General features: G+C 40.1%; 1 protein-coding gene across 1 annotated transcript in view; it reads left to right on the top strand.

The window, feature by feature from the left end:
• Positions 1–3,232, top strand: part of CDKL2 (cyclin dependent kinase like 2) — a 52,100-nt gene extending 48,868 nt beyond the window's left edge. Inside the window, exon 14 of the mRNA XM_039231015.1 lies at positions 1,091–3,232. The gene's annotated coding sequence lies outside the window, so the exon portion shown is untranslated. The remainder of the gene's footprint in view (positions 1–1,090) is intronic.
• The last annotated feature ends 12,721 nt before the right edge of the window (positions 3,233–15,953 follow it).

The following is a 15,953-nucleotide window of genomic DNA, read 5'->3' as shown; positions in this document are numbered from 1 at the left end:
TCCTGAATTTTATTAGATCCAGTAATGTGAATTCAGGGTGACGAGTGAGGTGGAAGGACTTATCTCCCTTATCAGTCATTTGCCCTTTGGGCTCGTAAAGCAAGAAAGATGAAATGATTGCTTGGTAATCTTTTTCCCAATAAAGGGGGATCAGCACTATTCTGCCTTCCTTTACAAACACACACACACACACACACACACACACACACACACACACACACACAGTTTTTGCTTCTGATGGACTTTATTATTGGCCTGCTACTCCACTGCAGTAAAAAAAAAAGGGAGCTCCAGGCTCCAGGCCTGCACCATGTGTCTACACAGCAAGAACAGGACCCACACGTTCCCACCCCACTGGGGACCTACCCCTAGGAGAAATATGTTACAAATTTTTTAAAAAAGAAGACAGAGTAAATTAAGAATTTACTTGATTAGATACCAACAGTGATCTGAAAAATTAAATGTCAATTTTAAATGGTAACAGGATTGCCTTCCTTTTAAATATAACTAAAAAATGAAAACCAAAGATCAGACCTTTTGAGTGGCAATTTGCTATGTGACCTCAGACCAGTCATCTAATGTTTAATATCTTATGAACTCTGTAAAATGTGATCATAATAAGATCCCACACTCTCCTAAATGTGTTGTTGGAATTAACCTGTTAACCTCCGCAAAGCATTTTGAATGTTGGTGACATCCAGTGTGAAGTTACTGTGAAGTGAACAAATCTTAGGTTTTGATTTCTCACTGGCACAGGCGCCAGGCGCTGGGAGAAGTCTTTGCGAGGCACTCATGACACATTCCGTATAAACTGTAGCCTCTATAAAACTTGGATCTCTTTGGTCAAAACTAGTCATTATTTACGTAAAAGGAGATGGTGTGCTACAATGACAGTTTTGGTTGATCATTGTCCTAAAGGTTGTCTTTAAAATATTGGTTTTGATGTTTATGGTCTAAAAATTTCTTAGATTGTATGATACCTACAATATTATAAATATATTCAATGTGAGAAAGCAGGTGAGATAGAAACCACTTTCTAGGAAGATTTTTTGTAAACTCTTTGGTTGCCTGTATCCCCCTGTGCTTTTAGATGCCGCTCTAGCCCTTGAGAAGACACCTTCTTGTGACAAAAGTGCTGATATCCTACAAAGATTTGTGGTTTTGGTCATTTACTTCTGAACTGCCTGCATTTTCTGGGAAAGGCCTTGTAGCAGAAAAAAGACAAAGACTTCCAAGTGTTTCGAAGGAAGATTGAACAAGTGCCCCTCTCCCACTGCTATCCTATCACCTTGTTCAAAGCCACTGTTTCCATTTCAAGATATACCCAATGGAGGAGCAGTGATATGGTTCTTGCTCCACAAATGTGTATTTACTGTTAGTAGATTGTGATTTAAAATTACCCAAGATTAAAAATGAGTTTAAAAAGGGAGAGAGAAACAATGGTTATGTTACTTATGCATTGAACTTTCTGTGTTATCTGTATAAACGTACGCATTTGCTTAGGCTTGAGTTTGGTGGAGGTAGGGGATAAAAACTACGATCACTTGAAGAAATGAAAAACTAGGATCAGTAAGAGAAAATGTTTCCTTTACCCTAACTTACCTATTAATATACATTTAAAAAGATGGCTTGTTTCTAGGCTTTAAGGAGATACGTAACTGCTCTCTATGGCTAGACGTATATCTTTGGTTTCTGTGATTATTGTGATTGATGTTTGATCATTTTACTATGGGAATCTAGCCTCTCTGTTGATTTTCTGTGAACCATACTGGTGCAAATGTCTCAAAGAAACCTTTTATTTCTAATGACTTAGTATGATTCTGACATCGGGTAGTCCTCTGTATTGTAAAATTCTGGTGCTCGTGCTCCTGCGTGCGGGAACATGATTGTGGAGTAATAATGGTGAAGGAGAATTTTGTAGGCATACCTTGGAGTTGAGGACTACACCTCTTCCTGAAAAGGGAAGTATATAAATACAAAACTGGGAGACGGGAAGCAGTGTTACTGATTGACTAGGACTGGTTACTGTTCTCTAGGCCAGTTACTATTGAACTCGCCAGCTGAAGAGGCTTTGGAGAGGAAATGTCCACTGTTACGGACCTCACTCCTGTCCACTGACAGTTTGAAGGTGATATCAGACAGAACGCAGAGATGCTCCTGTCCTCTCATTTACTCAAACACATAGGCCCTCCCGAAAGCTCTTCACCAACATGCAAAAATATCTACCTACATACAGTCTACACATCTTTTCTCATGCCCCAGTCCATGACTTTCAGGTGGGAAGCTTAAGTCAATTTGGCTCTTGGCTCTTGGCTTCTAGGGTGCCAGTCAGGCTCTGAATTTATCATTTTAGAGAATGGTTGTTAAGGGGACCAGAATTTGTGTGGGTGTTTTGCCTTAACCAGTTAACAGTGAGTTGTTTTCTTCCAAAAGGCATTGACTAAAACTTAGCCCAAGAATTTAACCGGCCCTCTTCTCTATTACTCTGAGGAGCTTAATAGTAAAATTCTGACCTTAGATACTTTGTCCTCAAAAGAGCAGGACATTCAGGAGGAGGCAAAAGGAGGATTCCAATGTAGAAGTCTGTAGGTGGTTCCATTAAAATTTGGTCTTGATATTGAAGCTCTATTTTTAACCTCTGACCAGATGTTTGACTAGATTGGTATGCCTAACATGCTAAAGACAGTGAATGTATTGGCATTAATAGGTTTCACATTAAGATATTGTTTTATTTTTAATTAAAAAATATTGCCAGTAGACTGTACAGTGTGGAAAGCAGACAATACTTCAAAGTCAAGTGGCTTTCCAGCTTATTTCAATATTATTTTTATTTAAAGATCAGTGTAAACATATCACTCAATGTCTGAGGATGTAGGATCAATTACCTTTTTGTCTCTGTATTTGCTTTTGGTATATTTTGCCTATTAAAAAATTTTGTGAACTTTAGAATTAGAGAACTAAAAACAGTTTACTGGAAATGCAAGTTGAGATTCAAGGATCATATCTGGTTAGATCCTTGGCAGAACTACTTGAGAAAGAAGTTTTTGCCAACTGGGCCTATAGGTATGGAACCAAAATAATTCTTTCTTTCAGCTTAAGATTACTTTGCTCTCCTTAGAAGAATATGATTAAACCTAATAGGAAATATGTATATGTATTGGTGGAGAGAAATGGGCTTGCTGTGTGGATGTATGTTTTAAAATGAATAAATATTATATCTTACTGAGCTCCATAGATGGCTTTATTTGCATTTATTTAAGTAAGAAAATACAAATAATGTGTATAGCACTGTATGGTACTTAACAAATAAATTTGAAATTATCTGTTAGTTTTTTTGGAAACTTTGATACAGAGGTGGCAAGTTCATTATCTTTTTTAAATTATGTTCTTAATTTTAATTCCAGGATAGTTAACATACAGTATTCTATTAGTTTCAGGCATACAATATAGTGATTCACCAATTCTATACATTACTCAGTGCTCATCATGGTAATTGATCCCTGTCACCTAATTCACCCATCACCCAACTCACCTCCCTTCTGGTAACCCTATGTTTGTTCTCTGTTTAAGAGTCTACTGTTTGGTTTGTCTCTCTCCCTGCCCCTTCCTTTGTTTAGTTTCTTAAATTTTACATATGAGTGAAATCATATGGTGTTTTTCTTCCTCAGCCTGACTTATTTTGCTTAACGCTATACTCTCTGGATCTATCCATGTTTTTGTGAATGGCAAGATTTCATTATTTTTTATGCCTGAATAATATTCCACATATATATTAAATATATATATTCCATATATTATGTATATGTGTATATATATTATTTATCCATTCATCTATCGATGGAAACTTGGGCTGCTTTCATAATTTGGCTATTGCAAATAATGCTGCAATTAAACATAAGGGTGTATATATCCCTTGAAATTAGTATTTTCATATTCTTTGCTAAATACCCAGTAGTGGACATTACCGAATCATATAGTAGCCCAAACTTTAAATTTGCGAGGAACTTCATACTGTTTTCCGTAGTGGCTGCACCAGTTTGCATCCCACAAACAGTGCATGAGACTTCCTTTTTCTCCATGTCCTTGCCAACACTTGCTGTTTCCTTTGTTTTTGATTTTGATAATTCTGACAGGTTTGAGGTGATATCTCATTGTAGTTTTGATTTGCATTTTCCTGATGATGAGTGATGTTGAGAATCTTTTCATGTTTCTGTTGGCCATGTGTATGTCTTTTTTGGAGAAATGTCTGTTCATGTCTTCTGCCCATTTTTAATTGGATTGTTTGTTTTTTGGATGTTGGCAAGTTAGTTATTTTATACAGCACATGATACAAGCTGCCTGCTCATAAAGTAACATGTCTTGTAAAGACTGCCTGGTCGAAGTTGTAAGAGACTGAGGCTTAGAGCTTTCGCCTGATTGAGAATACTTTGCTCGGTTAGAATAGCTGACTTCCTTTTGAAATGGGAACAAAGAAGTCATGTTTCCTTATGTGACTCTTTCATTATTCGTTCTTTTATCTGATTTGTGCTGCGATAGAACTCTCCATCTGCACTAAACTCTGAGTCAGACCAGACTGAAGAATGTGATTAACTTGTTTTCTAAGCCCTCCTCTATAAAACTGAACCCCTGGCAGAGAATTAGAGACAGCAAGGGTCGCTGCTCCTATGGCTTTAAGGCTGGTTCAAGTGATTTGGACTAAATGGATTTTTCTTTATTGTTTTGTGTCGTGTTCTTATATTGGTAATGGACTTTTAAAATGTAATTTTTTTATTCACTGCTTTTACAGGGCCTTACTTTTTCTCTTTAGCTTTAGACATGAGAAAACTTGAAACTGTAATTAATATACAGTGTATTTGTTTCTTAACATTTCCTTCTGAAAAGTATCTTACCACAAATCTTGACATCACTTCTCATTACTTGTATGTAACTTGTGACCTAGAGCTTTGTGTTTATCGATGTTTGTGGATACCTGATGTTGAATGTACTATATATATATATATACTGAGAAATTTTCTCTTAAAAAAATCCATCCACAAATTGTTATTTTCGTTTGTTTTCAGTGAAATTTTATTTCCCCCCATTGCATAGCCTTATTCAATCCTTTCTTGTTCTACTTTGGCATGCAGGGTCATCTGTAGAAGTGAGGAAGATTCTGGCAAAATTTTAGAAAACATATTATTGGTTAACATGAATTTAAAATAAGGAAGAATCAGGGAAATAAAACCAAAATATCCCCATTCAGCATGTTTTTCTGTCTCTAGTCAAGGGAGGATCTCTCGGTCATGAGAATACCAATTTTTGTCAGTTTATCTCCATTCAGCTATCTCCTTGCCTCTAGATCTGGAAAGTAATCTCTATTAATGTAGCTGCTAGAGTTTAAAACTATCCCTCCTCCCCACGACAACAGTGTCCCAACTGGCTATTCCTTCCCTCCCCAACTTGTTTTTAGCCTCATCATTCCTTTTGCTTACGTGTATACCAACTATCTGTCCCCCACAACTATATATATATATATATGATATAAGTATATGATATAAGTAGATATATAGATAGTAAATATATAATACATATATTAGTAGAAAAACTGTTTACTAAGTTGTTCTAGACCCTCCAGAAGAGTTAGGGCCTGATTCTGAGGTCCATGGGCAAGAACAATAATCCAGTGTCATCACCCCCACTAAATTTTCTGTGTCTCTAAAGATTGAGAACACATACCTATTCTTTATGGTAAAGAATAGGAATAGGGAACATCCTATTTATCTACCTTTGTTCCACACCATCTCACACAGTGATGTGTATATGACAATAGTAATAATAATCCTATGAGGGAAGGAATGTAAGCCGTATTTTATAGGGACGGTACTTGGCTTAGAAGATGTAAGGAATTTAGTCAAACCCACTCAATCAATGGTAGAGCCGTGTGTGTTTGTTGAAATAAATATATGGGTATGGTTATTTAGAACTGGAATGAATGCAAAAATTTTTGCTTAGATAATATAGACTTTGGGGGATTAGACTCCTGGAGTCACATGCTTCTTCATTCACTTACGGAAGAAGAAGTGTGTTTTTCTAGCCACTAGACAAAACTTCACTTCACTCAAGCCAAATTTGGATATTGCTCACTGTGAATCAAGCACTGTAGCCAGGGGAATGGCATGCACTTATTGGCTTGACCTCTGTTAAATTCCTTTGTCTGAATTCATAATGACAGCCCCAGAAGGAAACAGGGTTGTTCTGATTGGCTTGGGCCAATGACAGTTTACCTGCAGAACCACCTGGCTCTTCTACAAAGCTAGGAAAATATACACAGAATGGATGCTGGAGGAACAATCACAATGCTCAGCAGAGATGGATATTTGGAGGTGCAAAAGGGAGGCTTCATTTTAGATCTTGACTGCTTCTGCCAAACTGTACTACAAAAAATGCTGTCCCGTTTCCCACCAACAGTGGATGAGAAGGTCTATTTCTTCACACCCAGACCATATTAGATATTACTAATAATTTCCATTTTGACCAGTCTGATGGGTGAAAATTATCTCTTTAGTTTACATTTTCTTGTTTACTACCAAGGTCACACATGTTTTTATACAAGTTTCTTTTTTGTATATTTATCAGTCATTTGTTTTCCTCCTTCTGTGAATAAAAGACATTAAAGGTCTTTTAAAAAAGGTAAAGTAGATTGTAGCTTGAGTTTTGGAGATTTTCCGTTGTAAATGTTTTCCTACCTTCTGAAAATAAACCCAAATTCCAAATTAAGATAATAGAATTTGGTTCAAGGTATACTTTATTTTATTATTTTTTAAAAAAATTTTAAAATTTATTTCTGAGAGAAAGAGAGAGAGACAGCATGAGCAGGGGAGGGTCAGAGAGAGAGGGAGACACAGAATCTGAAGCAGGCTACAGGCTCTGAGCTAGCTGTCAGCACAGAGCCAACGCGGGGCTTGAACCCATGAACCATGAGATCATGACCTGAGCCGAAGTCGGATGCTTAACTGACTGAGCCACATCAAAATTATTTTGTACTGGGAGAACCTGGGTGGTTCAGTTCGTTGAGTGTCTGACTTCTGCTCAGTCAGTCACATGGTTCATGAGTTGGAGCCCTGCATCAGGCTTGCTGCTGTTAGTGTAGAACCTGCTTCAGATCCTCTGTCACCATCTTTCTGCCCCTTCCCTGCTCAAGGGTTCTCTCAAAAATAAATTAAACATTAAAAAATTAAAAAAAATCATTTTGTACTGGGAAATGCAACCCGGCCAGTGGAATGTATTTTTAAAATTTTATTTTAATTCCAGTATAGATAACATACAATGTTATGTTCATTTCAGGTGTACAATATAGTGATTCAGCAATTCCATATATTACTCATTGCTCATTAAGATAAGTGTACTCTTTAAAAATTTTTTCTTAACGTTTATTCATTTTTGAGAGACAGAGCGTGAGTGGGAGAGGGGCAGAGAGAGAGGGAGACACAGAATCTGAAGCTGGCTGCAGGCTCTGAGCTGTCAGCGCAGAGGCCAATGTGGAGCTTGAACTCACCATCGGTGAGATCATGACCTGAGCTGAAGTTGGACGCTTAACTGACTGAGCCACCCAGGTGCCCTGTTAAGTGTATTCTTAATCCCCTTTATCTATTTACCTATTTGCTTACCCACATCCCTTCTAGTAACCCTCTTTTGGTTGTCTATTTAAGGGTCTGTTTTTGGTTTGTCTTTCTGTCTTTTCCCCCCTTTGTTTGCTTTTTAAATTCCACATATGAGTGAAATCATATGGTATTTGTCTTTCTCTGACTGGCATATTTTGCTTAGCATTGTACTCTTTAGATCCGCCTATGTTGATGCAAATAGCAAGGTTTCATTCTTTTTGTGGCTGAATAATATTCCATTGTATATATCTGTACCATATCTTCTTTATCCATTCGTTTTTTAAAATTAAAAAAATTTTTTAAATTTTTTTTTTTTGAGAGAGAGAGAGAGGCAGCATGAGTAGGGGAGGGTCAGAGAGAGAGGGAGATACAGAATCTGAAGCAGGCTCCAGGCTCTGAGCTAGCTGTCAGCACAGAACCCAATGCGGGGCTCGAACCCATAAACCGTGAGATCATGACCTGAGCTGAAGTCGAACGCTTAACCGACTGAGCCACCCAGGCGCCCCATCCATTCATTTTTGAATGGGCACTTAGGTTGCTTCCATAATTTGGCTATTGTAATAGTGCTGCCATACACATAAGGGTGCAAGTATCCCTTCCAATGGGTGTTTTTGTATTCTTTGGATAAATACCCAGTAGTGGAATTACTGGATCATATGGTAGTTCTATTTTTAATTTTTTGAGGAACCTCCATACTGTCTTCCCCAGTACCAGCCAGCAGAATGTACTTTTAAATACACTTGTCGTTTTAAGTAAGGTGGTCGCGTCCCCATTCTTCTGTTGGGCCCTGAGAGGAAATAAGTAAGAGATAAGCACCTCTCCTTTCCAGGGTAGAGGTTGAAGTCAGTTCTGCTTGGGTAGACAGGAATTATATCAGGATAATTATGAAAGCTCTGAGCTCAGGGTTTGCTACAGTTGGCCTTAAATCCATTCGCTAAAATGCACCCTCCCTACTCCTTGGCCTCTTGCCCAGATTGCCCAGTGCTGCCAAGCCGTGGTCCAGGAGATGGCAGTAAAGCCCCGCTCACTGTACTCCACGCTCACTGTAAGCCTTAGCCTGTCCTTCACAAGGGCAAAAATGCTAAGCCTGTGATGAACTTTACCTGAGGGGTATTTATCCATTCCTTTTGTCCATGCAATAAAAGGTCTTCTTTTTCCATTTTTAAGGGCCCAATATTCATGAGATCTTAATCTATTTGAAGGGTAGGGGTGATCCAAGTCCATCACGTGGTATTGCCAGTGGAGTGGCGCACTCTAGTGGCCACTGACAGTTGAACACTCCAGTATTCCAGTCCCAGTGGTTTATAAGGCACAGTGGGAGCAGAAGAGACCAAAGCATGTATCTCGGGCTTTGGGGCTGTGTCAGTGCTCCCCTGATGTCAGCAGGCGGCTGGTGACTCAGAAGGCAGAAGCAATGGCTGGAGGAGGGTTAGGCTGATGGGAGTATGGAGGTGGTAGGGCAGCGCTGTGGACTTCGCTGAAAATCCTGACTAAAAGAAAAAAAGTTGGAGAATTATGAGAGGAAATTTGCCTCACAGTGATGAAATGTGAGCAGAAGGGCAAAGGCAGAATGGCAAGGAGGGCCGATCAGGCCACTTCCAATAGTGCTAATCCAAGGAGGGCTCAGAGCATTTTGTGATTCACTAGAAGCATGGGCTTCAAGTGTGGTTTCTGTACAAGCAGCAGAATGTAAGCCAATGCTTACAATGAATGGGATTTTGGAAGTCCACACTGGCACTGGCTACTTCTTTTCTTTCTTTTTAATGTTTTATTTATTTTTGAGAGAGACAGAGACAGTGTGAGCAGGGGAGGGTCAGAGAGAGAGGGAGATGCAGAATCCAAAGACAGGCTCTAGACTCTGAGCTGTCAGCACAGAGCCCTATGCGGGGCTCGAACCCACGAACCGTGAGATCATGACCTGAGCCGAAGTCGGATGCTCAACCAACTGAGCCACCCAGGCACCCCTGGCACTGGCTATTTCTTTTGGCATATATCATGGGGAGTTTGTGTGGTGCAGCCCCAGACACACTTCCAACCTTGATATCAGCCAGCTGGTATGTATAAGTCAGCCTTTGGTCTACAAGAACTCAGAAATTGAAGTAGAACATGTTGTTTAGAGGAAATAAGTGATCTATTTTGTGTCTAAAACTTAAGTCCTTAATGTGCTTCTCAACATATTGATTTGAGAAAAACATCACCAAGGAAAACTGAAAAGGGACTACAGAAAATGAGAAATACTTTGCCAACATGGAAACAGAACCTTAAAACACATTTCAAACACAATTTTATTACAATGATTGTGTGAAAGCTTCCTCTATTCTGAATAAGGATAGGCATCTAATTCTCCAAGTGAAGGAAATTTTGAAAGATATTTCTAAAGAAAGTAAAGGGTTTATTATGTACTGAACATGTAATAACCCTTCTGTTTAGAACATGAATCAAAGTTTGTTATTAATTTTGTTGTCAGAAAATCAGTTTCTCCTGACTGGTGAACAGATATATAAAATCTAATAGTTTGAAGAGGCATCTCAGATGATTAGCCTTCCTAGGAAACATGTATGTCTTGCCTTGGCCTGGAAGAAAACTTTACAGAGGATTGGACTCAAGTTTTTGTTTGTTTGTTTGTTTTTAAGTGATAGATGTTGCTAATAAAAGCCTGATGAAATTACAGAATGACTGAGCAATTATTATTGGTGGATTCTCTATCTCTGGTTGCCTTTATGACCAGTTATCTAACAAATTCCCAAAAAAGAGAAATTTTATCTGCAGTGAAACAGAGAAATATTCATGTTAAAATTCCTAAAAGAAGATTGAGAGCAGACACGGGTGACAGTAACTATTTTATAAGAGGGATGTATGTATCTCCTTAATAGAGGTCCTTTTTTCCTGAAGATTTTATTTTATTTTATGTTGTTATTTTTATTTTATTTCATCTTTTATTTTTTTTAATGCTTATTTATTTTTGAGAGAGACAGACAGACAGAATGTAAGTGGGGGAGGGGCAGAGAGAGAGGGAGACACAGAATCTGAAGCAGGCTCCAGGCTCTGAGCTGTCAGCACAGGGCCCAAAGCGGGGCTCGAACGCACGAACCGCAAGATCATGACCCAAGCTGAAGTCAGGCACTCAACTGACTGAGCCACCCAGTTGCACCGATTTTATTTTATTTTCTAAAGCCTGTTTATTTCTGAGAGAAAGAGAGAGGGAACGCACATGCATGAGTGGGAGAAGGAAGAGAGGAAGAGAGAGAATCTCAAGCAGGTTCCCCCCTGTCAGGGCAGAGCCTGACTCAGGGCTCCAATTCACAAAAAGTGAGATCATGACCTGAGCTGAGATCAAGAGCTGCACGCTTATCCAGCTGAGCCACTCAGACGCCCCTTTTCTGGAGAAGATTTTAAAATCCTGAGGTTTAAAATCCTGAGATTTTAAAATCCCTGATATGTGGAAGCTGGTTTGGAAGCTATTAGGGTTAAATATCAGGAAGTTTAAAAGTTCACTAACAGGTATATGCTTGGTTTATTTGAGGAAGAGTGAGGCAGGCAGTGTGACTGAGCAGAGAGTGATAAAGGAAGAGAGATGTAGGAGATAAGGTCAGAGAGGAAGAGGCTGGGGGAACCAGGAGTGGGGAGTCCAGGTCATGCAGGCCACCGTAAGGACTTGGACATCTGTGTCAGGAGGTTTCAGATGTCATACTTTGTCACTGTCCCTACTGTACAAATCATTGAACTGCTACTGTCCAATTCATGCTTATCATAAATTTCCCATGTTGAAATTGTAAGAGAGATTTTCTGTTTGGAATGACTGTTAATCTCTTTTTGTGATTCGTTGGCTAACCAACTGTATAAATGTATAAGGTTATATTTAAGGCTGTTCAAACTACTCTGGTTGGAATTTGCCTTAACTGGGAAAGACAAATGTTTATTGCTATATACTAAAAAATATGCAGTCTTCTGCTTGCTGTTAGGAGGTGATGTTTCAGTGAAATATTGCTCCCTTGCCGTTTACTGAGATATAGTTGACATTATCATTGTGTAAGTTTAAGGTGGATGACATGATCATCTGACACACATAAATTGCAGTATGATTACCACAGTGGTGTTAGCTAACATCTCCATCCTGTCACATAATTACCATTTCTGTTTTTGTGGTAAGAATATTTAAGATCTACTCTCTTAGCAACTTTCAAATCTAAAATACAGTTTTGTTAACTATAATCACCATACTGTATGTTAGATTCCCAGAGCATGTTAATCTTATGACTGGAAGTTTATGCTCTTTGACCAATATTTCCCCATTTCGCCACTCCTCAGCCCCTGGTAATCACCACTCTACTCTCCATGTCTCAGTGTTTCGCTTTTCTAGATTCCACATGTAACTGATATTATACAGTATTTTCCTTTCTTGGTCTGATTTATTTTCAGTGAAGTATTACTTTATACAACCTTGCTATCTACCAGAAAATAGAATATTTTAATGCTTGTTTGATAAACAAATCTACAATTATAATTAGCATATATTTACTGATTTTCTTTACACTACAGCATTAAAAAATTTAAAGAATTTTTGTTGATGTTTATTTACTTTTGAGAGACAGAGAGAGACAGAGCATGAGTAGGGGAGGGGCAGAGAGAGAGGAAGACACAGAATTGAAGCTGACGGCTCAGAGACGGATACAGGGCTCAACCCCACAAACCGCAAGATCATGATCTGAGCTGAAGTTGGATGCTTAGCTGACTGAGCCAACCAGTCACCTCTACAGCATTAAAATTTTTTAAATTTTTTTTTTCTATTTCTGAGAGAGAGGGAGAGAGAGAGAGAGAGAGTGAGCAGGGGAGGGTCAGAGAGAGAGGGAGATACAGAATCTGAAACAGGCTTCAGGCTCTGAGCTGGCAGTCAGCACAGAGCCCCACGCGGGGCTCGAACCCATGAACCGTGAGATCATGACCTGAGCAGAAGTTGGACGCTTAACCAACTGAGCCACCGAGGTGCCCCTAAAAATTTTTAACTGATAACTTACATATAGTAAGATACATAAATCTTAAGTATACTGCTTGATGAATTTTTATAAACGCACACACCTGAGTGAACACCATCTAGATCCAGTTATGGAATATTTCTTTCTTTTTGTTTTTTAAAACTGTTCATCTATTTTTGAGAGAGAGAGCGGGAGGGGCAGAGAGAGTTGGGGAGAGAGGATCTGAAGCAGACTCTGTATTGACAGCAGAGAGCCCAATGCGGGGCTTGAACCCACGAACCATGAGATCATGATCTGAGCCAAAGTCGAACACATAACCGACTGAGCCACCCAGGCGCCCTCAGTGATGGAATATTTCTAGCTCCTAGCAGACCTTCTCTTGTCCTTACTCAGCCAACTCATTAAATATCACCACTATTCTGACCTCTGTCACCATGGGTGAGGTTTGCCTGTCCCTGAATTTCACATACATGAAATCTTATTGTGTGTATTGTTTTGTATCTGACTTCTTTCCCTCAACATGAAGCGAGGTTCATTTATGCTGTGATGTGAAGCTGTCATCCATTGTCTTGCTGTGTGGTATTCCACTGTATGATACAATAACAATTTATTCATCCTTTCTACTGTCGATGGACTTTGTGTTTCCAGTTTAGAGCTATTTCATGATGACTCAGTGGTTCTACCTGCTGCTGACCGTAGGAGGCGCTGAGGTATATAGAGCCGCTCGCCCCAGTGCATGGTTTCAGCTGCGCCCACTCTTTCCGCACCTCCCATCCTTGGTGCCTTTGTTTCTTAGCTGTTTAGAACAAGCTTGGATGCGCCAGTAGGAACTTGACAGCTACTCACATTTTATTACAAAAATAAATCAAATCTGCTCTCTGCTTAAAAAAGGAAAATGCTGATTTCCTTTCTTTCTGTATAAAAGTACCTGAGCAATTCTCCCACGGTTTTCTTTAAAATCAAAGCCAGCTTTCTCTAGATCATGCAGCTGTTCTTGGAGTTTGTAGTTCACTGCTTTCAAAATTGGGTGCCTCGTGTTATGGGCTGAATTTATCCTGACATTGATTATGTTGGAGTGCTAATGCCCAGTACGTCAGAGTGTGACTATATTTGGAGATACCCGATCTGATAGATATCCTTATTAAGAAGAGAAAACCTGCACGCACAGGAAAGACACCAGCACACCCGTACACCAAGGAAAGACCCCGTGAAGAGGCAGCAAGAGGGCGGCCATCTGCAAGCCAAAGAGAGAGAGGCCTCAGAGGAAGCCCACCCTTGAGACATCTTGACTTTGCACTTCCTGCTTCCAGAACTGTGAGAAAGGAAATTTGCACTGTTTAAGCCTCCCAGGCTGTGGCATTTTCTTTTTCTTTTTTTAAAATTATTTATTTATTTATTTTTTTAACAAATAGTTTATTGTCAAATTGGTTTCCACCTAACACCCAGTGCTCATCCCCACAAGTGCCCTCCATGCCCCTTCTCCCTCCCCACCCCCTCACATCCATCAGTCCTCAGTTTTTGTCAGCATTCAAGAGTCTCTCATGGTTTGCCTCTCTCCCTTTCCCCCACCATTTCCCCCCTTCTTCTCCCCCTTGTTCCTCAGCTAAGTTCCTCCTAATCCTCCTATACGTGCAAACATATGGTATTTGTCCTTCTCTGCCTGACATATTTCGCTCAGCATAACACCCTCAAGGTCCATCCATGTTGCTACACATGGCCAGATTTCATTGTTTCTCATTGCCATGTAGTATTCCATGGTATAGATAAACCACATCTTCTTGATCCATGCGTCCATGGATGGACACTTAGGCTCTTTCCATGTTTTGGCTATTGTGGAGAGTGCTGCTATGAACATTGGGGTACATGTGCTCCTATGCATCAGCATTTCTGTATCCCTTGGGTAAATGCCTAGCAGTGCTATTGCTGGGTCCTAGGGGAGTTCTGTTGTTAGTTTCCTGAGGAACCTCCACACTGTTTTCCAGAGGGGCTGCCCCAGTTTACATTCCCACCAACAGTGCAGGAGGGTGCCCGTTTCTCCAGATCCTTGCCAGCATCTAGAGTTCTCTGATTTGCTCATTTCAGCCACTCTGACTGGCGTGAGGTGGTATCTCAGTGTGGTTTTGATTTGTATTTCCCTGATGAGGAGGGATGCTGAGCATCGTTTCATGTGTCTGTTGGCCATCTGGATGTCCTCTTTGGAGAAGTGTCTGTTCATATCTTCTGCCCATTTCTTCACTGGGTTGTTTGTTTTTCGGGTGTGGAGTTTGGGGAGTTCCTTATAGATTTTGGATATTAACCCTTTATCTGATATGTCATTTGCAACTATCTTTTCCCATTCCGTTGGTTGCCTATTAGTTTTGTGGGTTGTTTCCTTTGCTCTGCGGCTGTGGCATTTTCACTATAGCAGTCCCAGCAAACTCGCACACCTCCTCAAATGCTTTTCCAAATGCCATAAGGTAACATCTATAAAGTAAGTCATCTCTTTCTTAATTTTTCATGTTTAATTAATCAGGGGCGTAGCAAAACCCAGGGTTTAAATGTGCCACAAACCAGTCATTTGGTAGCAGACCACATGCAGCCTCCATGTCCCTCCTCCCCTGGTTTGGCTGCCCCCTGAATGGCCTGAGGTGTAGCTGCAGAAATCATATTCCTTTACCTTCAAGTACTTCATCTTTTTATGTAAGGATGTTCTCTTACATAATCAACAAATTCAGAAAATTTAACACTGACATAAGGCTGTTAGTACCTAATACACGGGCCACGTAAAAACTTTGCTAGTGATCCCAGTAATGTCCTTTCTGGCAATCTCTCCCTCTCCGCCCCACCTCCAGGACCACACATGACATTTAATTATCATGTCTTTTTAATCTCCTGTGACCTTTGTCTGCCATGACAGCTACATTTTTGAAGATGACACAGCAGGTGATTTGTAAATGTCCCTCAGTCTGGGTTTGTCTGATGATTAGATTCAGGTTAGGCCTTTTTAGCATAATTGGAACCTCAGACATGCAGAGGCTCTTCGTGCCACAAAGCACAAGATGCATCACACCCTTCCATTGCTTTAAAAGCACAAAGCCCAAGGGGCGCCTGGGTGGCTTAGTCGGTTGAGCGTCCGACTTTCGCTTAGGTCATGATCTCGCAGTTCGTGGGTTCGAGCCCCGCATCGGGCTCTGTGCTGACGGCCAGCTCGGAGCCTGGAGCCTGTTTCAGAGTCTGTGTCTCCCTCTGTGTCTCCCTCTCTCTCTGACCGTCCCCTGCTCACGCTGTCTCTATCTCCCCTAGAAATAAATAAAACGTTAAAAAAAATTAAAAAAAAAAAGCACAAAGCCCACTTACATGC

This window comes from Hyaena hyaena, unplaced genomic scaffold (genome assembly GCF_003009895.1).
Source record: "Hyaena hyaena isolate Hyena2069 unplaced genomic scaffold, ASM300989v1 scaffold_54, whole genome shotgun sequence".
Taxonomy (NCBI): Eukaryota; Metazoa; Chordata; class Mammalia; order Carnivora; family Hyaenidae; genus Hyaena; species Hyaena hyaena.
This window is presented reverse-complemented; position numbering and strand designations above follow the sequence as displayed.